This window comes from Kogia breviceps, chromosome 6, assembly GCF_026419965.1.
Source record: "Kogia breviceps isolate mKogBre1 chromosome 6, mKogBre1 haplotype 1, whole genome shotgun sequence".
In the NCBI taxonomy this organism is placed as follows: Eukaryota; Metazoa; Chordata; class Mammalia; order Artiodactyla; family Physeteridae; genus Kogia; species Kogia breviceps.
Window position 1 is genome coordinate 68,330,050 of NC_081315.1, and position 26,188 is coordinate 68,356,237.

The 26,188-nt window shown below is 38.4% G+C and overlaps 1 pseudogene; it reads left to right on the forward strand.

Annotated features, from left to right (window-relative positions):
* Positions 1 to 772: 772 nt before the first annotated feature.
* The window catches only part of LOC136794379 (uncharacterized), a 161,591-nt pseudogene continuing 136,175 nt past the window's right edge, over positions 773 to 26,188 (forward strand).

A 26,188-nucleotide genomic window follows, 5' to 3' on the forward strand; every position in this document is an offset into this window, starting at 1 on the left:
ATAGACTGAGGACATAGGAAGATATGAGGTGACTTTGGGTGGGCTCCTTGAAAATTTCTGGATGGGGCCTGCTACCTGAAAGACCAGAGTGGTAGGAAGGGTCACATCATTAAGGCCCTGTAGGCTGTTTTAAGGATTGTGATTTTTCCCTGTCACTGAAATGGGATAATATTAGAGGGTTTTGATGGGATCATTTGTTTTAACAGGGTCACTTTGGCTGCTGCATTGAGAAAAGTCTGTAAAGAGGCAAAGATAAGGGCAAGGAGACCTGTTATGAGGCTATTGCAATAATCTATACAAGAGATGGTAGTAATCTGTAGAGAAACAGGAAGCCTCATAGCTTGTACTCAGGTGATACCAGCATGGTATGCTAACAGATGGGATGTGTGGTATAAGAGAAAGGAAGATTTCAGCCTAGGCTCCTGGAAGGATGGAGTTGATAGGTAGTAAAATGGAGAAGATTTTAGGAGCCGAAGGTTTGAGAGGGAAGACCAAGAACTCAGATTTGGACATGTTAAATTTTAAATGGCTTTTGGACAGCTAAGTGAAGTTATCGAGTAGGTGCTTGGGTTTGCGAATCTGGAGTTCAGGGGACATGTCTTGCCTAGGGTTATAAATTAGGGAATGATTAACATATACATGATATATAAAGCCATAAAGCTGGATGAGATCTTCAAAGGAGCGAGTGTAGAAAGAGAAGAGAAATGGTCTGAGGACTCAACCTCAGAGTATATTGATACTAATAGTTTGAGGAGAAGAGGAGGAACCAGCAATGGAGACTGAGAAAGAATATGAGATAGGAGGCAAAGCAGGTGAGTATGGGTTGCCAGACATTTAATGAATAAATGTTAAAAGGAGGTGGAGTAAAGGACTGTCTCAAATACTTCTGCAAGTCACGTAAAAGACAGCTTCAAAAAATAGAGAATTGTGTTTAAATAACTTGGAGGTGAACTAGGTAAGAGCAGTTTTGTGGGAGTGGTAGTTGCAAAAGTTCTGTAATTTCCTGAGTGATAAGACCATAAGTGATAAGAACAAAAGAGCATCCTTTGTTCTAATACTTGGTCTTTGATTCTTGTCCCTGACACAGAGCCCCCAATCCCTTGGAATTTCCTGGGTGTTAAGAGTGAGTTTTGTTCTCATGAGGTGACTTTGGGTGGGCTCCTTGAAAATTTCTGGATGGGGCCTGCTACCTGAAAGACCAAGCTGTGATGAGAAGCTTGGAACTTTCAGCACTGCCACCACCTTCCTCCTCTAGAAAGGGGAGAGGAGCTAGAAGTGGAGTTAATAATCCATCGTGCTTATGGGATGAAGCTTCTATAAAAATTCTAAAAGTAAGGGTTCAGAGAGCTTCTGGGTTGGTGAAAATATCTAAATGCTGGGAAGGTGATGCACTCCAACTCCATGGGGACAGAAGCTTCTGCACTTGGGATTCTTCTAGATCTCCCCCTATGTTTCTTTTTATCTGACTGTTCATCTGTATCTTTATCATATCCTTTAATAGAAGGGTAAACATAAGTCAGTGTTTCCTTGAGTTCTGTGAGCTCTTCTAGAAAATGATCAAATCCAGCGGGGGTGCTATGGAAAAGCTGACTTATAACTGGTTGGAAGAAATATAGGTGACAACAGATTGACATCTGAAATGGGGGGGTACTCTTGTGGGACTGAGCCCTGTGGGATCTGAAGCCATCTCCAGGTAGATAGTATCAGAAGTGAGTAAATTGTGGGACACCCAGCTAATATGAGAGTACTGCTTGGTTGGGGAAAATGCCTGCACATCCTGTGTCAGAAGTGTTGTGAATGTGGTACTAGTGTGAGAGTAAAGGTGACATACAGGAGGAGTGTGTTTTTCCAACTTAGTAGTCAAAAAGGATGATTAAAATGGGCTCAAAGAAAGAAAGGAGGAATGTTGAAGACAGTGAGATCCTTTGAGTTCTCTTATTGCAAAAGGAAGGAAAGAAATAAAGCAACAGTTAGAGGAGCATGTGAAATAAAGCAAAATTTTTGTTTAAGATGGGAGAAATAATAATGTTTACATACTTTTGGAAAAGATTCTGTGCAGATGGAAAAATTGATGGTACTGGAAAGAAGTGGGAGAGTTATGAAACAATGTATTCAAGTAGATGAGAGAAAACCGGATTTTATGCATAAATGGAGTGTTTGGGCTTTGCTAGGATAACAAGCGCTTATATGCCCCAAACTGATTATAATCATTGATCATAGATTTCCAACTCTCCAAAGAAGTAGATGACGAGATGATGGAGGTGAAGAACTGTGAAAGATGGTAGGATCTTTGGATTGTAGACCATGGTGGGTCAAAAATTTACAGAGCTGGGAACTAAGAGGCATTAGCAGGAATTAGAGAGTGACAGTGACTTAAATGCTTGCTATGGAGATCAGGATAAGGCTTTTGGATTTTGTTATTAATTAGAAAGAAGAGGGATGGCAAGATCTGATTCCTTCTCCTCCTCTTCCTCCCCACCCCCTGTCCCTCCTCCTCCTGCTGCTAAATCACTCTAGCTGCTCTGTGGAGAATGGGTGGGTTATATGGCTGGGGAATGGCTGGGGAATATGAGCAATAGTAGGAGGTGATGAGAGCTGGAGACACTTGGAATGTATTTTAGAATGAAGCTAACGGAACTTGCTAATGAATTGAGTGTGGACCTGAGCCAAAAGAGAGAATCAAATATTATTCCTAAACTTTTTAGATGAGCCACTGGGTGACAACTGGTGCTGTTGACACTGAGGTTGAAAAGGAGTGTGTCCTCTAGGAGGGAAGCAAGAACACTCTTTTTTTTTTTTTTTTTTTTCTGTATTTTTGTGGTATGCGGACCTCTCACTGTTGTGGCCTCTCCCGTTGCTCCGGACGCGCAGGCCCAGCAGCCATGGCTCATGGGCCCAGCTGCTCCGCAGCATGTGGGATCTTCCCGGACCGGGGCACGAACCCGTGTCTCCTGCATCAGCAGGCGGATTCTCAACCACTGCGCCACCAGGGAAGTCCAAGAACACTCTTTTGAAGATACTCTGTTTCAGATACTTATTAGATACCCAAGAAGAGATATCAAATAGTGTGTAGTAAATTCTAAAACTCAAGAGAAAGGTCAGGGCTGCAGTCTGAGAGTGAACAAGAGGATGGTGTTTAAATTGGTGGGTCTGTGTGAGCTCACTCAGAGACTGAGACTAGGAAGGGAAAATGCACAGTGTGTTCATCGGTGAGCACAGGAACAAACATACAGAAGAAGACTGAATATCTTCAAACAAATAATCAAGGTTAATAAGCAATCTATTTGTTTTTCAAGGAACACATATGTTGTCTTCTTTTTTATTTTTTCTAACATCTTTATTGGAGTATAATTGCTTTACAATGGCGTGTTAATTTCTGCCTTATAACAAAGTGAATCAGCTCTATGTATACATATATCCCCATGTCTCCTCCCTCTTGGGTCTCCCTCCCACTCTCCCTATCCCACCCCTCTAGGTGGTCACAAAGCACCGAGCTGATCTCCCTGTGCTATGCGGGCTGCTTCCCACTAGCTATCTATTTTACATTTGGTAGTGTATATATGTCCATGCCACTCTCTCACTTCGTCCCAGCTTACCCTTCCCCCTCCCCGTGTCCTCAAGTCCATTCTCTACGTCTGTATCTTTATTCCTGTCCTGCTTTAATTCCCCTAGGAAGAGAAAACAAAACTATTTTCCAGGATGCTGAGCAGCTGGAAAAAACTACCTTTTTTCCTCCACAGCCTCCTCCAAGCCTCTATGCAACACCTGCTTTAACCAGGTCAGACCATCACCAGAATAACTAAACAATCTATTTTCCCTCCATAGTTTTGGTAATAGAACAGTCAATGAATGCTCACGACATTTTCTAATATTTGATGAGTCAACTGACACTTCTTTTCATATTGGCATGTTTAGTATTCAGGCCAACCTTGTAGCATTGTGAAGACAAAGGTCAAAGTCTTAGATCTTCAAAATAATAATTTATAAGTAGTGATGTTAGGATAGTAAGGAAATTTTATATTTTTATTTATGATTGAAGAACATCTTCATGAATGAACACTATTTCACACGGAAACTGAGGAATCCTTAGCTTGTCTAGAATTATTTACTGACTGAGAAGTTTTTCATATAAGTGTATTTCTTCTTTCCACATGGCAAATTCACAGCTTCAAATTTTTTGAGTTCCTTTGGTAATAACCTACAAGTACACCAATTAAATGTTCTTTTTTCAGTTAGATAATAATTTCACCATAAGGATCTCTAACTATTTTAGGAATATCAGCATCTGATCCCCTATTTGGTGCAAAACAAAAATAGAGGTACTAAGAGATAAGATGGATTTTGTAATGTTTCAAAATGAATTAAAGGCCAAATCTAGAAAAAGTCTTGGAATCTAAGGAGCCATTGTTGAAAACCGTGAAAAATGTGTATTTTTTTTTTTTTTTGTATTTGTTTTAAGAGATCATTTTCCCTTCCCTTCCTGTCTTCCACTTCCCCCCACCCCCATACCCTCCTCTTCCCTCCTTTAATTTTCCCCATCCTTTCCTTTCCTTTTATTTTTGCCTGAACTTTTCCTAATCAGAAACATCTACACATGGAAGCAGTAATGGTTGTTTCTTTTGTTCTTTTAAGAGAGGCTCCCTTTTGTTTCATGGTTTTAGCTACACAATGAATTCAACCCAACAAGTATCCTCTGTGCACTTAGTAATAGGTATTGTGCATGTACTGTTATGGAGGAAAACATGTAACCTTTTTAGTATGGTAAGTTCTTTAACAGAAGAATAAAAGAGTTACAGCATAAAGGTTAACCATGTGAAATTTGCAGCCAGATTGCATGGTGCTAGTGTATGATGTTGGACGAGTTACTTAACTTCTGTGTGCTTTAGTTTCCTGGTTAATAAAACAGGAATATTAACATTACTTAGTCATAGATATATATTTGACCAGTACCAGGCATGTAGTAAGCGTTATATAAGTGTAAATTTATTTATAATTATATATGTATGAAAATTTACAAAATTATAATTAGAGTGTTTCATAGGTTGCATCCTGTCCCCCTTCTATTATCAACATATTGGAAATAGCAAGTCATGAAAATTGCTCCTTCCCTAATTTCTCAGTCTTTCTTCTTTTGTCCTCTGCTTGTCTGTCCCTTTTCATTGTTTTAGGACTCCACAGGTGCTCAGTTTCTAATTGTTGATGTACTCTTCTGTCCTCATTTTTTCTTACTCTACATATTCTTCCTGAGTAATCTTACCACTCTCAGGGCTTGTATAATCAGCCATACACAACTGATCCCAACTTGATATCTAATGTCTATACTTATGTTCTGAGCACTAACCTCCATCTCTAACCTTCTACTGGACTAAGGAAAATAGGGTGGACTATGGCACTCTCACCTTATCACCTTTCACCTACCATCCAAACCAGCTCCCTGCCTTGGATTTCCATTCTAATTAATGGTACCACCATTACCCAGTAACCCAAGTTGGAAGCCTGGAGTGACTCCAGCTCTGTCAATTATATCTCTCAAGGAAACCCCAACCTTCTCTACCTTCCCTACTGTTGTAGAATTCAGGTTCTCTCCTCAGTCATTAGATCCACTATAACGTTCTCATATCTGGTCCTTCTGTCTCCAGGGTCACACTCCCTCCCTTCAGGTCAACCTTCATACTATCACTAGATACCTTCTACAGTGAAAATCAGCTCATATTACTTTCCTGCAGAATTTCTGAAGTAATGCCCCATTCCTTTATTAAAATCACCTAGGATTTTTTAGAAGTGAAAATTTCCTGACCCTGATTAGAAAACTAGAGCCTGAGCACAAGTTTAGGAATTTATACTTTTAAAAGCTCTTCAGTTGATTTTCCCCAAATTGAAATTAGAGAATCATTGTCATACAGCATAAATTATAGACACATAAGCCATTCCTGATTCTGTTTCACCCTTCTTTGTGCTTTCTTTAAACCTACAGAATTATTAGATTTTCCAGACACAAAACAGTATTTCTTACCTAGGTTGTTTTTCTTGCCTTCCAAATTTTTCCTACTCCAAATTTTCATGAGTGCCCTTTTTCTCCTCTCCATAACTAACATAACTGATCACAAAGGTCATCCTTTTTCTTACCAACTCCTGAAGATTTACCACAAAAAAATCACTAAATCACTGAAGGAGTGTAAGTTCACCTTCTCCTTGATCCTTTGTACTCCTTATTTCACTATCATTCTTCAATAAAGTTCAAAATAAAGACTAAGGTCCCAGACATGGCCGAGGGTTTGCATGAGCTGCCTCTTGCTCCTGCTGCACCTCCTCTTATTTCTAGTCTCCCTTCCCTTTCATGCTTCATGTTTGACCTTCTTTCATTTCTCACATGTGCCACTTTCCTTGCTAAGTCAAGGTTTTCATACATGCTGTTATCTCTGCCTAGAATTCCATCTCTACTCTGTCTCCCTCAGTAAATTAGTATAAATTCTTCAGAGGTCAGTTTAAGCGATCTTTCACTGATCCTAAAGATGAGGTTAGACTTTCTCAACAGTGGCACTAGGACTTTGTGGAAAAGATAATTGTTTGTTGGGGGAGAGCTGCCCTATGCATTGTAGGATGTTTAGCAGCAACTTCTGGTAGTACTCCAAAATTATGACAGTAAAACATGTCTTCAGACATTGTCTCACGTCCCTTGGGAGGCAAAATTGCTTTCAGTTGAGAACTGTTGCACTAGATTAAGTGCCCTCATTCTATGCTGTCATACTTTTTATTCTCCAAGTTGTGCCTGTTATTAAGTCATCATGTTTAATTGTTATTTTGCCTACTAAAATGGAAGTGCTATGAGAAAATGGACAATTCTTTTTTTTTCTTTAACATCTTTATTGGAGTATGATTGCTTTACAATGGTGTGTTAGTTTCTGCTTTATAACAAAGTGAATCAGCTATATATATACATATATCCCCATGTCTCCTCCCTCTTGGGTCTCCCTCCCACTCTCCCTATCCCACCCCTCTAGGTGGTCACAAAGCACCGAGCTGATCTCCCTGTGCTATGCAGCTGCTTCCCACTAGCTATCTATTTTACATTTGGTAGTGTATACATGCCCATGCCACTCTCTCACTTCATCCAAGCTTACCCTTCCTGCTCATCGTGTCCTCAAGTCCATTCTCTACATCTGTGTCTTTATTCCTGTCCTGCCCCTACGTTCTTCAGAACAATTTTTTTTTTTTACATTCCATATATATGTGTTAGCATACAGTATTTGTTTTTCTCTTTCTGACTTACTTCACTCTGTATGACATATTCTAGGTCCATTCACCTCACTACAAAAAACTGAATTTCATTTCTTTTTATGGCTGAGTAATATTCCATTGTATATATGTGCCACATCTTCTTTATCCATTCATCTGTCGATGGACAAATGTTGCTTCCATATCCTAGCTACTGTAAATAGAGCTGCAATTAAAATTGAGGTACATGACTGTTTTTGAATTATGCTTTTCTCAGGGTATATGCAAAGTAGTGGGATTGCTGGGTCATATGGTAGTTCTATTTTTAGTTTTTTAAGGACCCTCCATACTGTTCTCCATAGTGGCTGTATCAATTTACATTCCCACCAACAGTGCAAGAGGGTTCCCTTTTCTCCACACCCTCTCCAGCATTTATTGTTTATAGATTTTTTGATGATGACAATTCTGACTGGTGTGAGATGATACCTCATTGTAGTTTTGATTTGCATTTCTCTTAGATGTTGAGCATCCTTTCATATGTTCGTTGGCAATCTGTATATCTTCTTTACAGAAATGTCTATTTAGGTCTTCTGCCCATTTTTTAATTGGGTTGTTTGTTTTTCTGATATTGAGCTGCATGGGCTGCTTGTAAATTTTGGAGATTAATCCTTTGTCAGTTGCTTTATTTGCAAATATTTTCTCCCATTCTGAGGGTTGTCTTTTCTTCTTGTTTATGTTTTCCTTTGCTGTGCAAAAGCTTTTAAATTCCATTAGGTCCTACTTTTTTTTTTTTTTTTTTTTTTTTTTTTTGCAGTACGCGGGCCTCTCACTGTTGTGGCCTCTCCCACTGCAGAGCACAGGCTCCGGACGCGCAGGCTCAGCGGCCATGGCTCACGGGCCCAGCCGCTCCGCGGGATGTGGGATCTTCCCGGACCGGGGCACGAACCCGTGTCCCCTGCATCGGCAGGCGGATTCTCAACCACTGCGCCACCAGGGAAGCCCCTACTTTTTAATCTTTATTTTTATTTCCGTTGCTCTAGGAAGTGGGTTAAAAAGGGTCTTGCTGTAATATATGTCATAGAGTGTTCTGTCTATGTTTTCCTCTAAGAGTTTTATAGTGTCTGGCCTTATATTTAGGGCTTTAATCCATTTTGAGTTTATTTTTTTGTATGTTGTTAGGGAGTGTTCTAATTTCATTCTTTTACATGTAGTTGTCAAGTTTTATCAGTAACACTTATTGAAGAGGCTGTCTTTTCTCTATTGTATACTCTTGCCTCCTTTATCAAAGATAAGGTGACCATATGTGTGTGGGATTATTTCTGGGCTTTCTATCCTACTACACTGATCTATATTTCTGTTTTTGTGCCAGTACCATACTTTCTTGATTACTGTAGCTTTGTAGTATAATCTGAAGTCAGGGAGCCCGATTCCTCTAGCTCAGTTTTTCTTTCTCAAGATTGCTTTGGCTACTCGGGGTCTTCTGTGTTTCCATACAAATGGTGAATTTTTTTGTTCTAGTTCAGTGAAAAATGCCATTCATAGTTTGAGTGGGGCTGCAATGAATCTGCAGGTACCTTTGGGTAGTATTTTCATTTTTAAAATGTTGATTCTTCCAATCCAAGAACATGGTATATCTCTCCTTCTGTTTGTATCATCTTTAATTTCTTTCATCAGTGTAATAATTTTCTACATAGAGGTCTTTGTCTCCTTAGGTAGGTTTATTCCTAGGTATTTTACTCTTTTTGTTGCAATGGTAAATGGGAATGTTTCCCTAATTTCTGTTTCAGGTTTTTCATCATTAGTGTATAGGAATGCAAGAGATTTCTGTGCATTAATTTTGTATATTGATACTTTACCAGATTCATTGTTTAGCTCTAGTAGTTTTCTGGTAGCATCCTTAGTATTCTCTATGTATAGTATCATGTCATCTGCAAACAGTGACAGCTTTACTTCTTCTTTTCCTATTTGGATTCCTTTTTCTTCTCTGACTGCTGTGGCTACAACTTCCAAAACTATGTTGAATAATAGTGGTGAGAGTGGACAACCTTGTCTTGTTCCTGATCTTAGTGGAAATGGTTTCAGTTTTTCACCATTGAGAACGATGTTGGCTGTGAGTTTATCATATACGACCTTTATTATGTTGAGGTAAGTTCCCTCTATGCCTACTTTCTGGAGAGTTTTTATCATAAATAGGTGTTGAATTTTGTCAAAAGGTTTTTCTGCATGTATTGAGATGATCATATGCTTTTTATCCTTCAATGTGTTAATATGGTTTATAACATGGATTGATTTGCAGATATTGAAGACTCCTTGCATTCCTGGGATAAAGCCCATCTGATCATGGTGTATGATCCTTTTAAAGAGCTGTTGGATTCTGTTTGCTAGTATTTTGTTGAGGATTTTTGCATCTATGTTCATAAGTGATATTGGCCTGCAGCTTTCTTTCTTTGTGAAATTTTTGTCTGGTTCTGGTATCAGGGTGATGGTGACCTTGTAGAATGAGTTTGGGAGTGTTCTTCCCTCTGCTGTATATTGGAAGAGTTTGAGAAGGATAGGTTTTAGCTCTTCTCTAAATGTTTGACAGAATTTGCCTGTGAAGCCATCTGGTCCTGGGCTTTTGTCTGTTGGAAGATTTTTAATGACAGTTTCAATTTCTGTGCTTCTGATTGGTCTGTTTAGGTTTTCTATTTCTTCGTCGTTCAGTCTCAGAAGGTTGTGCTTTTCTAATAATTTGTCCATTTCTTACAGGTTGTCCATTTTGTTGGCATATAGTTTCTTGTAGTAATCTCTCATGATCCTTTGTATTTCTGTAGTGTCACTTGATACTTCTCCTTTTTCACTTCTAATTCTATTTATTTCAGTCTTCTTCCTTTTTTTCTTGATGAGTCTGGCTAATGGTTAATCAATTTTTTTTATCTTCTCAAAGAACTAGCTTTTAGTTTTATTGATCTTTTCTATTGTTTCCTTCATTTCTTTTTCATTTATTTCTGATCTGATCTTTATGATTTCTTTCTTTTGGTAACTTTGGTTTTTTTTTTTTTTCTTCTTTCTCTAAATGCTTTAGGTGTAAGGTTAGATTTTTTATTTGAGATGTTTCTTGTTTCTTGAGGTAGGATTGTATTGCTATAAACTTCCTTCTTAAAAATGCTTTGGCTGCATCCCATCAGTTTTGGGTCATTGTGTTTTCATTGTCATTTGTTTCTAAGTATTTTTTGTTTTCCTCTTTGATTTCCTCAGTGATCTCTTGGTTATTTAGTAGCATATTGTTTAGCCTAAGTGTGTTTGTAGTTTTTACATATTTTTTCCAGTAACTGATATCTAGTCTCATAGTGTTGTGGTCAGAAAAGATAGTTGATATGATTTCAATATTTAAAAATTTACCAAGGCTTGATTTGTCACACAAGATATGATCTAACCTGGAGAATGTTCTATGAGCACTTTAGAAGGAAGTGTAATATGCTGTTTTTGGATGGAATGTCCTATAAATATCAATTAAGCCCATCTTCTTTAATGTGTCATTTAAAGCTTGGGTTTCCTTATTTATTTCCTTTTGGATGATCTGTCTATTGGTGATAGTGAGGTGTTAAAGTCTCCTACTATGATTGTGTCACTGTCGATTTCCCCTTTTATGGTTGTCAGCATTTGCCTATGTATTGCAGTGTTCCTATGTTGGGTGCATAAATATTTATGTCTGTTATTTCTTATATGAGAATTGCTACTCCAGATATCTTTTGATTTCCATGTGCATGGAATCTTTTTCCATACCCTCACTTTCAGTTTGTATGTGTCTCTAGGTCAGAAGTGGGTCTCCTGTAGACAGCATATATATAGGTCTTGTGTTTGTATCCATTCAACCAGTCTATGTCTTTTGGTTGGAACATTTAATCCATTTATATTTAAGGTAGTTATCGATATGTATGTTCCTATTACCATTTTCTTAATTGTTTTGGCTTTGTTATTGTATTTCTTTTCCTTCTCTTGTGCTTCCTGACTAGAGAAGTTCCTTTAGCATTTGTTTTAAAGGTGGTTTGGTGGTGCTGAATTCTCTTAGCTTTTGCTTATCTGTAAAGGTTTTAAATTCTCCATCCAATCTTAATGAGATCCTTGCTGGGTAGAATAATCTTGGTTGTAGGTTTTCCCCTTTCATCACTTTAAAAACGTCCTGCCACTCCCTTCTGGCTTGCAGAGTTTCTGCTGAAAGATCAGCTGTTAACCTTAAGGGGATTTCCTAGTATGTTATTGTTGTTTTTCCCTTGCTGCGTTTAATATTTTTTCTTTGTTTTAAATTTTTGATAGTTTGATTAATATGTGTCTTGGCCTGTTTCTCCTTGGATTTATCCTGTATGGGACTCTCTGTGCTTCCTGGAGTAGATTCACTATTTCCTTTCCCGTATTAGGGAAGTTTTCAACTATAGTCTCTTCAAATATGTTCTCAGTCACTTTCTTTTTCTCTTCTTCTTCTGGAACCCCTACAATTTGAATGTTGGTGTGTTTAATGTTGTCCCTGAGGTCTCTGAGACTGTCCCCAATTCTTTTCATTCTCTTTTCTTTATTCTCCTCTGTGGTCATTATTTCCTCTATTTTATCTTCCAGATCACTTATCTGTTCTTCTGCCTCAGTTATTCTGCTATTAGTTTTTTCTAGATAATTTTAAATTTCATTTATTGTGTTGTTCATCATTCTTTGTTTGCTTTTTAGTTCTTCTAGGCCCTTGTTAAAGGTTTCTTGTATTTTCTCCATTCTATTTCCAAGATTTTGGATCATATTTACTATCATTACTCTGAATTCTCCTACAGGTAGACTGCCTATTTCCTCTTCATTTGCTTGGTCTGGTGGGTTTTTAACCTTGCTCCTTCATCTGCTGTGTGTTTCTCTGTCTTCTCATTTTGCTTAACTTACTGTGTTTGGGGTCCCTTTTTTATAGTCTGCAGGTTCGTAGTTCCCATTGTTTTTTGTGTCTGCCCCCAGTGGTTAATTTTGGTTCAGTGGGTTGTGTAGGCTTCCTGGTGGAGGGGACTGGTGCCTGTGTTCCAGTGAATGAGGTTGGATCCTGTCTTTCTGGTGAGCAGGACCATGTCTGGTGATGTGTTTTGGGGTGTCTGTGATATTATTGTGATTTTAGGCAGCTTCTCTCCTGTTTCTTGGGGTTGTGTTCCTCTCTTGCCAGTTGTTTGGCATAGAGTGTCCAGCACTGTAGCTTGCTGGTAGTTGAATAGAGCCAGGTCTTAGTATTGAGATGGAGATCTCTGGGACAGCTTTCACCATTTGATATTATGTTAAGCTGGGAGGTCTCTGGTGGACTAGTGTTCTCAACTCAGCTTTCCTATGCAGAGGCACAGCCCTGACACACAGCCAGTACCCCAAGACCCTGTCAGCCACATGGCTCAGAAGAAAAGGGTTAAAAAAAGAAAGAAAAAAAAAAAGTAAAATTAAAGAAATGTTAGTAAAATAAAAAAAATTAAAAATAAAATTTAAAAAGTAATTTAAAAAAAGAAAGAAAGAAGAGAGCAACCAAACCAAAAAAAAAAAAAAAAGAAAAAAATCCATCAATGATAACAAGTGCTAAAAACTATACTAAAAAAACCCAAAATGGACAGACAGAACTCTAGGACAAATGGTAAAAGCAAAGTTGTACAGACAAAATCACACAATGAAGCATACACATACACACTCACAGAAAGAGAAAAAAAAAAAGAAAAAAAATTTATATATATTTTAAAAAATGGAAGAGAACAACCAAATCAATAAACAGATCTACCAATGATAATAAACTGTAAATACTAAACTAAGATAAACATAATACCAGAAACAAATTAAATGCAAAAAGCAAACCCCAAGTCTACATTTGCTCCCAAAGTCCACTGCTTCAATTTTTGGATGATTTGTTGTGTATTCATGGATTCCAGAGATACAGGATACATCAAGTTGATTGTGAAGATTTAACCCACTGCTCCTGAGGCTGCTGGGAGAAATTTCCCTTTCTCTTCTTTGTTCACACATCTCCTGGGGTTCAGCTTTGGATTTGGCCCCGTCTCTGTGTGTAGGTTGCCTGAGGGTGCTGTTCTTTGCTCAGACAGGACGGGGTTAAGGTAGCAGCTGAATGGGGACTCTGGCTCACTCAGGCTTGGTGGAAGGAGGGTTATGGAATGTGGGGTGAGCCTGCAGCAACCAAATCCAGCATGATGTTGCAATAGCCTGAGGTGCACCGTGTGTTCTCCCAGGGAAGTTGTCCCTGGATCACGGGACCCTGGCAGTGGCAGGTGGCACAGGCTCCCAGGAAGGGAGGTGTGGATAGTGACCTGTACTTGCACACAGGATTCTTGGTGGATGAAGCAGCAGCCTTAGCATTTCATGCCTATCTCTGGTGTCCGCACTGATAGCCGTGGCTCGTGCCCATCTCTGGAGCTCGTTTAGGCGGTGCTGTGAATCCCCTCTCTTTGCGCACCCCAAAACAATGGTCCCTTGCCTCTTAGGCAGTTCTAGAATTTTTCCTGGATTCCCTCATGGCTAGCTGTGGTGCACTAGCCCCCTCCAGGCTGTGTTCACACAGCCAATCCCAGTCCTCTCCCTGGGATCTGAACTCTGAAACCAGAGCCTCAGCTCCCAGCCCCCAGCCCCCACCCGCCCCAACTGGTGAACAGACAAGCCTCTCAGACTGGTAAGTGCTGGTTGGCACCAGTCCTCTGTGTGGGAATCTCTCCTCTTTGCCCTCGGCACCCCTATTCCTGTGCTCTTTCTGTGGTTCTGAAGCTTTCCCCCTGCCACCTCCAGTCTCTGCCAGTGAAGGGGCTTCCTAGTGTGTGGAAACTTTTCCTCCTTCACAGATCCCTCCCAGAGGGACAGGTCCCATCCTTATTCTTTTGTCTCTGTTTTTTTTTTTTTTTTTTTTTTTGTTTGTTTTTTTTTTTCCCTATCCAGGTACGTGGGGAGTTTCTTGCCTTTGGGAAGTCTGAGGTCTTCTTCCAGCATTCAGTAGGTGTTCTGTAAGAGTTGTTCCACATGTAGCTGTATTTCTGATGTATCTGTGGGGAGGAAGATGATCTCCATGTCTTACTCCTCTGCCATCTTGAAGGTTTCTGGGACAATTATTATTTAAACTTCCACCCCTGGTGCTTAGCACAGTGCCAATTACTAAGTATTATGGGCTAAATTGTGTCCCTGAGGATGTGTATGTGAAGTCCTAACCCCAGTATCTCAGAACGTGACTGTATTTGGAAATGGGGCCTTTAATGAGGCAAATAAGGTAAAATGTCATCAACGGGTGGGTTCTAATCCAATATGACCGATGTCCTGATAAGAAGAGGAAACTTGGGCACAGACATGTATGCACACAGAGGGAAGACCATGTGGATACACTGGAAGAAGACGGCATCTCCAAGCCAAGGAGAGAAGCCTCAAAAGAAAGCAGTCCTGCCAACAAGTTACTCTTGGACTTCTAGTCTCCAGAACTGTGAGAAAATAAATTTCTGTTATTAAACCACTCAGTATGTGGTACTTTGTTATAATAGCCTGTGATGGGACTCTTTTTCATGTCACACTTTTAACTATACTATGCAGTTAATATCCCGTGTAAATTAATTAAGCTGTATTTAGCTGCTAATCAAAAGACAAATAAACAAACTCAATAACCAAATGTTGGGAGGCAGGAGTTTCCAGTTTTTATTAATTCACTGGTTCAACATGTCATCAAGCATCCACTTTTTTTTTCTGATTTTACCTTGTGCCATCCCCCAGTTAGTTGGGTCTTAAGCTACCCCATCTCAAGGTCTTAAGATATCCTTCAGGCAATACATACTGATGAAGCAAGGTTGAACAGAAGAAGAGGTAATGTTACTTTCTTGTGTTTTAGTTGAAAAGTAAAAAATATCTCCTTCTCTCGAGATTCCTTTTATGTCTGTCTCATTATCCCAAACTGGTTTACATACCTATCCCTAGGCCTGCCATTGGCAAGATAATGGGATAACTACAGTTGGTTTGGACCAACCAGGATTTACCTGTGCTTTGGGGGTAAGAATACATTTCCTGGGGGGTGGAAATCTGAATAAAATTGCTGTTCTGTTTGAAAGGAAGGAGGGGAAGACAGGTGTTGAGTGGGCAATCAAAATATCTGCTGTACCATGTAATAGACATGAGTAAACTCATGTAGAAGATTTAATTATCAGTTTCCAGCTTCTGAATTCCCACTTGTCTTCAGTTCCCTCTCAATGATGAAAAATGTCTTGGATATAAGTCCATTTTTTGTATACAGTCTATTTCTGTTTTAGAGGAAAATGTGGCTCTCTTAATTCCTCCTGTTAAATCCTCTACCCCATCCTTAATTATAACAGCTTTTACCTGTTGTTCAGTTTGGATATTTCATCCTCTCACTTCTTGTCTCTTTTTCAAATTCAAGCCTCTCTAGGTAACAGTCCTTCTTGTAATCAAATACAAATACTGCTGTGCAATTCTTCCCCTAAATATATCTTTCTACTGATATTCTTCCACCAAACCATTTCCTTTGTTTGTGTCCATTGGAATCCACACTCCTTGACATTTCAGTGCTTTGCATAACACTCTGTTTAGGTTCTTAAGTGGAGCTTACCTTTGATTTCCCCAAGAAGTCTTCTTTATAGAGCATTCTCCTGTCCCTATTTCCAGTGTATCATGAATCAGGAAATGGGAAGGGCCATTTTCTTCATTGCCTAGTGCTGTTTCTAAGACATTACACTTGACTCTTGTTCTAAATTACTCCTTTGTAGGACTTGAGTATTCCAACTAGATAAACTTTTACTTTCCCTTCTGATAAATGGGACAATGAAATATTTACCAAGAACATTAAGCATCCATATCATATTCTTCCTTTTCATTCCTTATTCTTACCATAAATGATTGTTCTGGCTTCACAGTTTCTTTCTTCCATCCTCTCTCCCTCCCATCTATCTCTCTTTCCCTCCCTCTCCCTCATTTTCCACTTCCTTCTCCCTTTTCCTTCCTTCTTTTCTTTATCTTTTTTCTTTCTTTTCAGCTTTATTAAAGCTTAATTAATGGCATTAAACAGCACATATGTTTAAAAGGTACAATCTGATAAGTGTATGAGTTATCTATTACTTCATGACAAATTACCCCAAAACATAGTGGCTTAAAACAACACATATTCCTTATCTCTCCTTTTTTTTTTGTGGATCAGGAATCTGGCAATGGCTGAACTGAGTACTCTGGCTGAAATCAAAGTGTTGGCCAGAGTTACAGTCATCTGAATGTGCACCAGAAGGTGGATCTGCTTTGAAACTCATTCCCATGATTGTTGGCAGGTTTCAGAGATCCACTTCCAAGTTCATTCATGCAGGTTGTTGCCTGGAGATATCAGTCGCTTGCCATGTGAATGTCTCCAGGACAGCTTGCTCTCCTCAGAGCAAGGTTTGAGAGAGAGAGAGAGATGTCTTAGGCTGAAGCCATTGTTGTTTTTTGTAACCTAATTTTGGAGTGACAACCTATCACTTCTACCACATCTTATTCACTAAAAGTGAGTCACTATACACCTGAAACTAATATGTTATATGTCAACTATGCCTAGATTACAAAAAAAAAGTGAGTTACTAATGCAGCTCACACTTAAGCAAAGGGGATTCCACAAGGGCATGAATCCCATGAAGTGGGGATTGTTGGAGCCATCTTAGGGACTGTCTCCCACAATGAACATATATACAGCATGAAACCATTGTTACAACTAAGATAATGCCATTTCCATCACACTTTGCCCCACAAATTTTTCTCATCTCCCTTTGTAATTAATTCCTCCTTCTGCTTCCTTCCCCTGGCAAGTACACCTCTATTGTTTCTGTCACTATGGATTAGTTAGAATTTTCTGGAGTACTGTTAAATGGAATCATACTGTGTGTATTTTTTTTTTGGCTTTTCATTAAGCGTAATGATTTTGAGAGTCGTTCATGTTGCTTGCATCAATAGTTTGTCCTTATTATTAGGGAGCACTATTTCATTGAACAGATATACCATTATTTGTCTATCTGTTTACCTGCTGATTGACATTTTGAGTTGTTTCCAGTTTGGAACTGTTATGAATAGAGCTGATATGAATGTTTGCATACAAGTCTTTGTGTAGAGGTGTGCCCTCACAAAGGGCACATAATTTTATGTGTGTCCTCAGCTAGGCTATGGTGCTCAGTTGTTTGGTCAAACACCAGTTTAGAAGTTGCTGTGAAAGTATTTTTTAGATGTGATTAATATTTAAATCCAAAGCAGATTACATTCCCCAATGTGATGGGTCTCATTCTTTCAGTTGAAGGCCTCGGGAGCAAGATTGAGGTCTCTAGAAGAAGGAATTCTCCTCAAGATTGCAACATAGAAACACTGCCTGATTTTATAGCCCTTTACTCTCTGGAATTCAGACCCAGGACTGCAACATCAACTCTTGCCTGAATTTCTAGCCTGACATTCTGCCATACAGATCTCCAACTTGTTAGTTCCTAGAACTGTATATTACGATTTCTTAAAATCTTTCTTTCTCTTTCTCTCTCTGTCTCTCGTTACTGAGAGTGGTTCTAGAGACGTAGAATCTTAAGGATGAGTGCTCTGGATTGCTTCTCAGACTTCTGGAATTGATTCTATAATCTTATTAGATGTAAAGGCACCAATGACTGTATTTCTAGTAGTAAAGAGAGCACTGATAATCTACGTCATGATCTAGCAATAGGGATACACAAAAATCACCATTAGATACTGCTTATCAAATAATTATAATACATAAGGTTCTGGATGACCATGTATTTGATACTTATCTTAATCAGCTAGGGTTGCTATAACAAAATTCAATAGACTGGGTGGTTTAAAGAACAGGAATTTATTTCTCACAGTTATGAAGATTGGAAGTCCAAGTTCAAACTGCCAGCAAGGTTGGTGTCTGGTGAGAGCTCTTTCCTTGAGTTGCAGATGGTTGCCTTCCTGCTGTGTCCTCACACAGCCTTTCCTCAGTGAGTGTAGGTATAGAGAAAGAAAGAACATGCTCTCTGGTGTTCTTTTCATAAGAACACTAATCCCATCAGACCAGGGCCCTCCCTCGTGACCTCGCCTAACCCTAATTATTTCCCAAAGTTCCCATCTCCAAACACAATTACATTGGGGTTAGAGCTTCAACACAAACATTGGGAGGGACACAAACATTCGGTCCATAAAAATACATTAGAACACTTTTGTCAAACCAATGAGTATAATGAGATTGAATGGTTACTTCTAATTATGTTGGACAAAGTCTTAAGGTCTTAAAAATGTATTAGGAATCTTTCTTTTTTTATTATCTTTCTTTTCTCTTTTTGGCATCTTTACTCCTCTTGGTTGACTTCATTATCAGGACGGCTCTTGTGCTGCAGAGAGAACTCCTATAGCCAAGGCTTGCTTAGTTTTGACATGTGGCATTTCAAAAGAGAAAGTGGCTCTGTCTTGATACTTAATGGTTAAATAATATTCTGTAGAGGATTTTGATTGGCTTAGACTGGTTCACATGCCCACCCCCATATTAGACACTGAAGGATGTGTTATTCTGATTGGCTGGCCCAGGGTTGTATGCTTATCTGGCAGTTGGAGATCTTGGTCAGTCTTCTCAAACCACGTGGACTTGGTGGACTGAGATGATTCTTCAAAAGCATTATAAGAGTTCATTTAATGGATAAAAGAGAAAATGGATACACAGCACCTTCTATAATTCCCAGGCACTCTGCTTCCCCCTCTGTTCTTGCTACAATTTGTTAATGCCTTAATTAAAGTCATTATTGCATCATAATTTTCTGTTAGTCCTGTCTGATTCTCCCTGTGATTATAAATTCTGTGGGGGCAGAAACTGTATATTTTCATCTTCATATTTCCATTGCTTAACATAGTTTTCAGTTCATAATAGTACTTAACAAATATTAATTATTGGATTTTATCTATTTAATTTTATCTAGTTAATTTCTCTCTTGCTGGAGGTTTCATGGTCCCTGAACACTAGGTTTTGTCTCCTCAAGTAAATACTTCTCAGGTGCCTGTTTGAAAGACAGTACTTTAAAAATTCATTATTTACTTCTTACCAAAGAGTCTCTAGTTTTAAATTCCCCTTTCAAGTTTCTTGAAATAGGAGTTAAGACTCTCTGCCTTTTGTTTTCCGCCACCCACTGATTAAACAGTTATTTTTCTCTTCATTGTTACCAGTTACTCTGTAAAATCCATCAGTCATTTACCAGTCTTAGTTTTTCTTAACCATGCCATAGCACCTGGCATTGATTTTCCTTTGGTTTTCATTGTTTTGTGTATGTTCCTGATTTACCTCCCAAATCTTTGCTTATTAGCAAAGTATTTTTTGTCTTTATACTGTATAATGTGCTAGGTACCATGGATATAAAGAGTAATGATCTTTCCATCAGCAGCTTTTAAACTAGTTGTTCACTTTTCATTTCCAATAAAATTTATGCCTAGATGGTTAGAATATTCTATCTGAATTTTGTATCTGCAGGTTCCTTGCCAGTAAATTCAAAACACTGTTGAAAACTTATACTAAGTTTGCTCCTTTGCTCAGGAGACTTTCCTGGCTCTTCCTTGCCTTCTATTAACAATTCAGCTCCCTTGGAGAAGGCATGGCCTCTTTGTGAGGCCCCACCCACTTTGACAGCATAATTTCTTCTGCTTTCCTCACAGTATCCAGATTTCTAGGCGACCTTGAATGGCTCATACTTATACACTTGCTTTCTAAACCTTGCACTTATGATTTTTACATTCATTCTACATGTAATATGCAGGAATTAGTTTACTTCACATCTCTGCCTTTTGAGGTACTTCTAACCAATTTCAACTTGGTTCTTCCATGATGCCTTCCTGGACTTCCCATTTAGAAATGATTACTCCTACCTCTAAGTGTTAGTAGAATTTAGGTTATGCTAATCTTTAGTTTTTGGAACTTAGAGGAGTTGCATTTAGAATTTAACCCAGATCCCAGGTGGGCAGGGAAAATTGCTCAGTATCCATCAGATCAATTTGAGATGAGTGAATGAATAAATAGCTGCTGTAAAACCAGCTCTGCCGGAATATAAAATATTTCCTCAAGAATGCTTCCACTGGCTACACAGAACCCAGTATGTAACATTTCCAAAGGGTTCTGAGCGTCATGCCAGAAATAATACACAGTTCGTCAGCTACCCTGAGCAACTTGTGACTGTCTCAGACAGACTAGATGAGGGAGATCTGGGGCAGAGTAAAATAGGAATAAGCAGATCAACTCCACCTTTCTGAGTGCTTGAGAATTCATTACCTTCCACAGAAGGGAGGCTATCAGGTGAAAAAAAATACTGCCAGGCAACCATCTATTCTGGGGTGCTGGTTATGTCACCATCTGTCCTTTTATCTCTAATAATTAGGAAAGGGTGTAAACAGAATTAATTGAAGTAGCACGGTTACCTAAGCTGGCATCATTTTCATCAACAGAATCCACTTAAGGACTTCTACTTCAGATGCTACATTGATTAGAAATTTTATATGATACTTGAATTAAAAGTGATAATTTGACAACAATCAAATTGACTAAGAATTTTATATAAGTATAATAATAAATTAGAGGCAGATTATAGAAGAGTCAGTTTAGTTTTAAATCATGGATCTCTTCTCATCAGGGAATTTATAGTACGTCTCTAACCTCCTATTATTAGTGGAATAAAACCCATGGCTGTGCCAATATTTCAAGGTTGCTTTTGTGACCTGTGCACCTTTATCTATTGTGTCCTCTGTGTCAGAGCATGCTTTCAGACTCCTTTTGAGGTTCATTCAATTTCTATTCAACATCAGTTCCTTTAACAAGACTTCACTGTCTTTGCTCTGACTCCTCACACATTCATGACACCTTTGTCCTATACTTTTTACTTGTGGTTGACATTTTTTCTTTAGAACCCTCCCTTTTATTACAGTCATGCTCTGTGTCTTGCACTACAATAAAATCTCTGCACATTTTCTTTCCCCACAGACTCCCTTCTCTAAGCTTTGTACTACACACTGTTGTCTTTTTATTTTCTTCTCAGTTCTAAGCCTGCAAATAACTCTTTCTGGTGCTACTGTTATTTCTCTATTACTAACTACACTTAATTTATGCTGACAATATTCATATTGAAGCTTACACTCCACATAGCTCCATTATCCTTTAGTTTATTCCTAACTCTGCTGGTGAAAGGATTTACTTCTTTTCCCTAAGGAAACCCTGTTTTTTGGAAGCAAGACTGGTATTTGACAGAAGACCCAAGTATCTCGTGCTCCCGGGAGACAAGTAAAGAAGTAAACAAGGAACAAGCATATAAAAACTTTTTTTCTAGGTGGTGTTTTAAGTTTCTTCTTTTCCTTTATTTACAGCACTCCAAGCTTTCAGCAAAACGATTATCAGCATATACAGCAAAAAGTTGTGGACCTCCTGCCTCTAGGGTTGTTTGCAAGCTTCCTTTTAAGCTCTTCTCTTCAAGCTCCCTTTAAGGCTTTTAATAACATTCTTCAAATAGCATAATACTCAAGTAAAAATGTGACATAAGGTTATAAGATCTTAAGTCTACACTCAGTTTTGTTGTGTATAATAAAGGTAACGCTTGTTCCTCGATTATGTTTTTAAATGCATACAACTTCTTTTGTCTTTACAAACCACTCACCTGTGTAGTTTTATATTTAAACCTATCAATTTAGAATTATTGTGAATCAGGTAAAGGCTTTAAACACTTATGTAGAAAAAAATAGTCCCCTTTTATCAAGAAGGTGAAATATTCAGACAGATTCCTCCTGCTCAAACACCATATGAAACTGTTCTCTGTATAGTGAATAAATGAATAAATGAGTAAATGCTAATATGCATGGAGTAAAGCTGCCAATGCATTTCATTCTGATCTTTGGGGTAATTTAGAATCTGCTATTTTTTTTCTTTTAAGAAAAACTGTCCACCAAATTCACATATACAATGGTTAATGTGGATAAAAGACCATCAGGCATTTATATGAAACTACAAGATGTCTTTTCACTAGCTATCTCAATTTGAGATTTGAATTCAAACTCATCCACGGAAAAAAATATATTAACACATTCTCTAAAGAAAAAAAATCAGTGTTTTACTTTTTTGACAGTTGAATTAAAGGATTTAGACATATTTCAAGGGTTTTATTCCTTCTGTGGAAGAGGAAGAGAGACATACTATACTGGAAAGACTGCACAGACCATCAGGAGAGAAACCAGAGAATACATGGCCTCAGTCCCATCATTTCAGAACACAGTAGCAGCTTGTCTCTTAATTTCTTTCCTCTCAGCCTGGGTGACCTCTCACAAGCTTAACAGTAACAGGGAGTCTAAAACTGCTTCTGAGCAGGTGCTTTCTGCAGACAGGTGCTATTTATCAGAGAAGATTTAGACAGGATAACATTGAGGAGTGATGTGTTACTTTAACCAGATTGCAAAACTGGAAAAGAATGATGAACCTCACATTAGTTAAATAAACAAAGCGACAGTAAGCACAATAAGCAGACAGGCATGATGCTTACAGAAGAGTCACCTCTTTTTGTGTACAGTGCACCACATTGCACTTGCTGTTCAAATATATGTTTTAATAAATGTCCTTTAATATGTACATGAAATAAAGTAGGCATTCAACTATTTGTTGAATGAAAATAACAATATATTATATATAAAGAAAAATATGATCTCATATCATCAGAAACAGATTTTGTCAACCACTACTTTGGACCTTTTGGACCCGATACATCTTGTTGTGAAGGGCTATCCTGTGTACTGTAGGGTGTTTAGCAGCATCCTTGGCCTCCAGACCTACCAGATGCCAGCAGCTACTCTCCCTGTTGTGACAATCAAAACTGTTTCCAGATGTCAGCAAATGTCCCCTGGATACCATATCTCCTCTGATTGAGAACTACTGATGAGAAAGGAAGTTACAATTAGCATGATTCAATTTTACCTACATAGCTTTCTATTCTTTCTATTTTCAAAGATAGTTTGTGATTGAGTAGGAAGGAGAGGTTTACTTTCCTTTTAACTGTTAGTAAATTAACATATATATTAGTTTAGTAGAGCTGCTGTAAAAATGTACCACAAATTGGGTAGCTAAGACAGCAGAAATGTATTGTCTCACAGGCCTGGAAGCTAGCTAGAAGACTGAAATCAAGGTGTCTGCAGAGTTGGTTCCTTCTGAGGGCTGTGGGGGGAAATCTGCTCCAGGCCTCTCTCCCAGTTTCTGGTGGCCTCAGTCACCCTTGGCTTGAAGATAGCACTCTCCCGGTGTCTTCAGATGGTCTTCTCTGTCCATCTCAGTCAAATCAGTGTCCATATTTCCCCTTTTTATAAGGATGTAAGTCATATGGGATTAAGGCCCACACTAATGACCTTGTTTTAAATTGATTACTCTGTAAAGACCCTATCTCCAAATAAGGGCACATTCTGAGGTACTGAGAGTTAGAATGCTAACATATACTTTTGAGAGGGGACACAAATGGACTCATAACAGTATGATTCTGACAATTGTGCATTTACTGTAAGAAATGAGGCTCTGGCATTTAACCATTAACTGCTTTAACTTCTTTCTACTCTTTGGTTCACATCTCTGCTTCCGGGGGACAAAAATAGTGTGATGTATTTTTTTTTTAACATCTTTATTGGAGTATAATTACTTTACAATGGTGTGTTAGCTTCTGTTTTATAACAAAGTGAATCACTTATACATATACATATGTTCCCATATCACTTCCCTCTTGCATCTCCCTCTCTCCCACCCTCCCTATTCCACCTCTCTAAGTGGTCACAAACCACTGAGCTGATCTCCCTGTGCTATGGGGCTGCTTCCCACCAGCTATCTATTTTACGTTTGGTAGTGTATATATGTCCATGCCACTGTCTCACTTTGTCACAGCTTACCCTTCCACCTCTCCATATCCTCAAGTCCATGCTCTCATAGGTCTGTGTCTTTATTCTCTTCTTACCCCTAGGTTCTTCAAGAACTTTTTTTTCCCTTAGATCCATATATATGTGTCAGCATACGGTATTTGTTTTTCTCTTTCTGACTTACTTCACTCTGTATGACAGACTCCAGGTCCATCCACCTCACTACAAATATCTCAGTTTCGTTTCTTTCTATGGCTGAGTAATATTCCATTGTAAATATGTGCCACATCTCTTTATCCATTCATCCAATGATGGACACTTAGGTTGCATCCATGTCCTGGCTATTGTTAATAGACCTGCAGTGAACATTTTGGTACATGACTCTTTTTGAATTATGGTTTTCTCAGGGTATATGCCCAGTAGTGGGATTGCTGGGTCATATGGTAGTCCTATTTTTAGTTTTTTAAGGAACTTCCATACTGTTCTCCATAGTGGTTGTATCAATTTACATTCCCACCATCAGTGCAAGAGGGTTCCCTTTTCTCCACACCCTTTCCAGCATTTATTGTTTCTAGATTTTTTGATGAATGGCCATTCTGACCTGTGTGAGATGATATCTCATTGTAGTTTTGATTTGCATTTCTCTAGTGATTAATGATGTTGAGCATTCTTTCATGTGTTTGTTGGCAATCTGTGTATCTTCTTTGGAGAAACGTCTATTTAGGTCTTCTGTACATTTTTGGATTGGGGTGTTTGTTTTTTTGTTATTGAGCTGCATGAGCTGCTTGTAAATCTTGGAGATTAATCATTTGTCAGTTGCTTCATTTGCAAATATTTTCTGCCATTCTGAGGGTTGTCTTTTGGTCTTGTTCATGGTTTCCTTTGCTGTACAAAAGTTTTTAAGTTTCATTAGGTCCCATTTGTTTATTTTTGTTTTGATTTCCATTTCCCTAGGAGGTGGGTCAAAAAGGATCTTACTGTGATTTATGTCATAGTGTGTTCTGCCTATGTATTCCTCTAAGAGTTTGATAGTGTCTGGTCTTACATTTAGGTCTTTAATCCATTTTGAGTTTATTTTTGTGTATGGTGTTAGGGAGTGTACTAATTTCATACTTTTACATGTACCTGTCCAGTTTTCCCAGCACCACTTATTGAAGAGGCTGTCTTTTCTCCACTGTATATTCTTGCCTCCTTTATCAAAGATAAGGTGACCATATGTGTGTGGGTTTATCTCTGGGCTTTCTATCCTGTTCCATTGATCTATATTTGAGTTTCTGTGCCAATACCATACTGTCTTGATTACTGTAGCTTTGTAGTATAGTCTAAAGTCAGGGAGCCTGATTCCTCCAGCTCCATTTTTCGTTCTCAAGGTTGTTTTAGCTATTCGGGGTCTTTTGTGTTTCTATACAAATTCTGAAATTTTTGTTCTAATTATGTGAAAAATGCCAATGGTAGTTTGATAGGGATTGCATTGAATCTGTAGATTGCTTTGGGTGGTAGAGTCATTTTCACAATGTTGATTCTTCCAATCCAAGAACATGGTATATCTCTCCATCTATTTGTATCATCTGTAATGTCTTTCATCAGTGTCTTATAATTTTCTGCATACAGGTCTTTTTTTCTCCTTAGGTAGGTTTATTCCTAGATATTTTATTCTTTTTGTTGCAATGGTAAATGGGAGTGTTTTCTTAATTTCACTTTCAGATTTTTCATCATCAGTGTATAGGAATGCCAGAGTTTTCTGTGCATTAATTTTGTTTCCTTCTCCTTTACCAAAATCATTGATTAGCTCTAGTAGTTTTCTGGTAGCATCTTTAGGATTCTCTGTGTAGAGTATCATGTCATCTACAAACAGTGACAGCATTACTTCTTTTCTGATTTGGATTCCTTTTATTTCTTTTTCGTATCTGATTGCTGTGGCTAAAACTTCTAAGACTATGCTGAATAATAGTGGTGAGAGTGGGTAACCTTGTCTTCTTCCTGATCTTAGTGGAAATGGTTTCTGTTTTTCACAGTAGAGGATGATGTTTGCTGTGGGTTTGTCATATATGGCCTTTATTATGTTGAGGAAAGTTCCCTCTATGCCTACTTTCTCCAGGGTTTT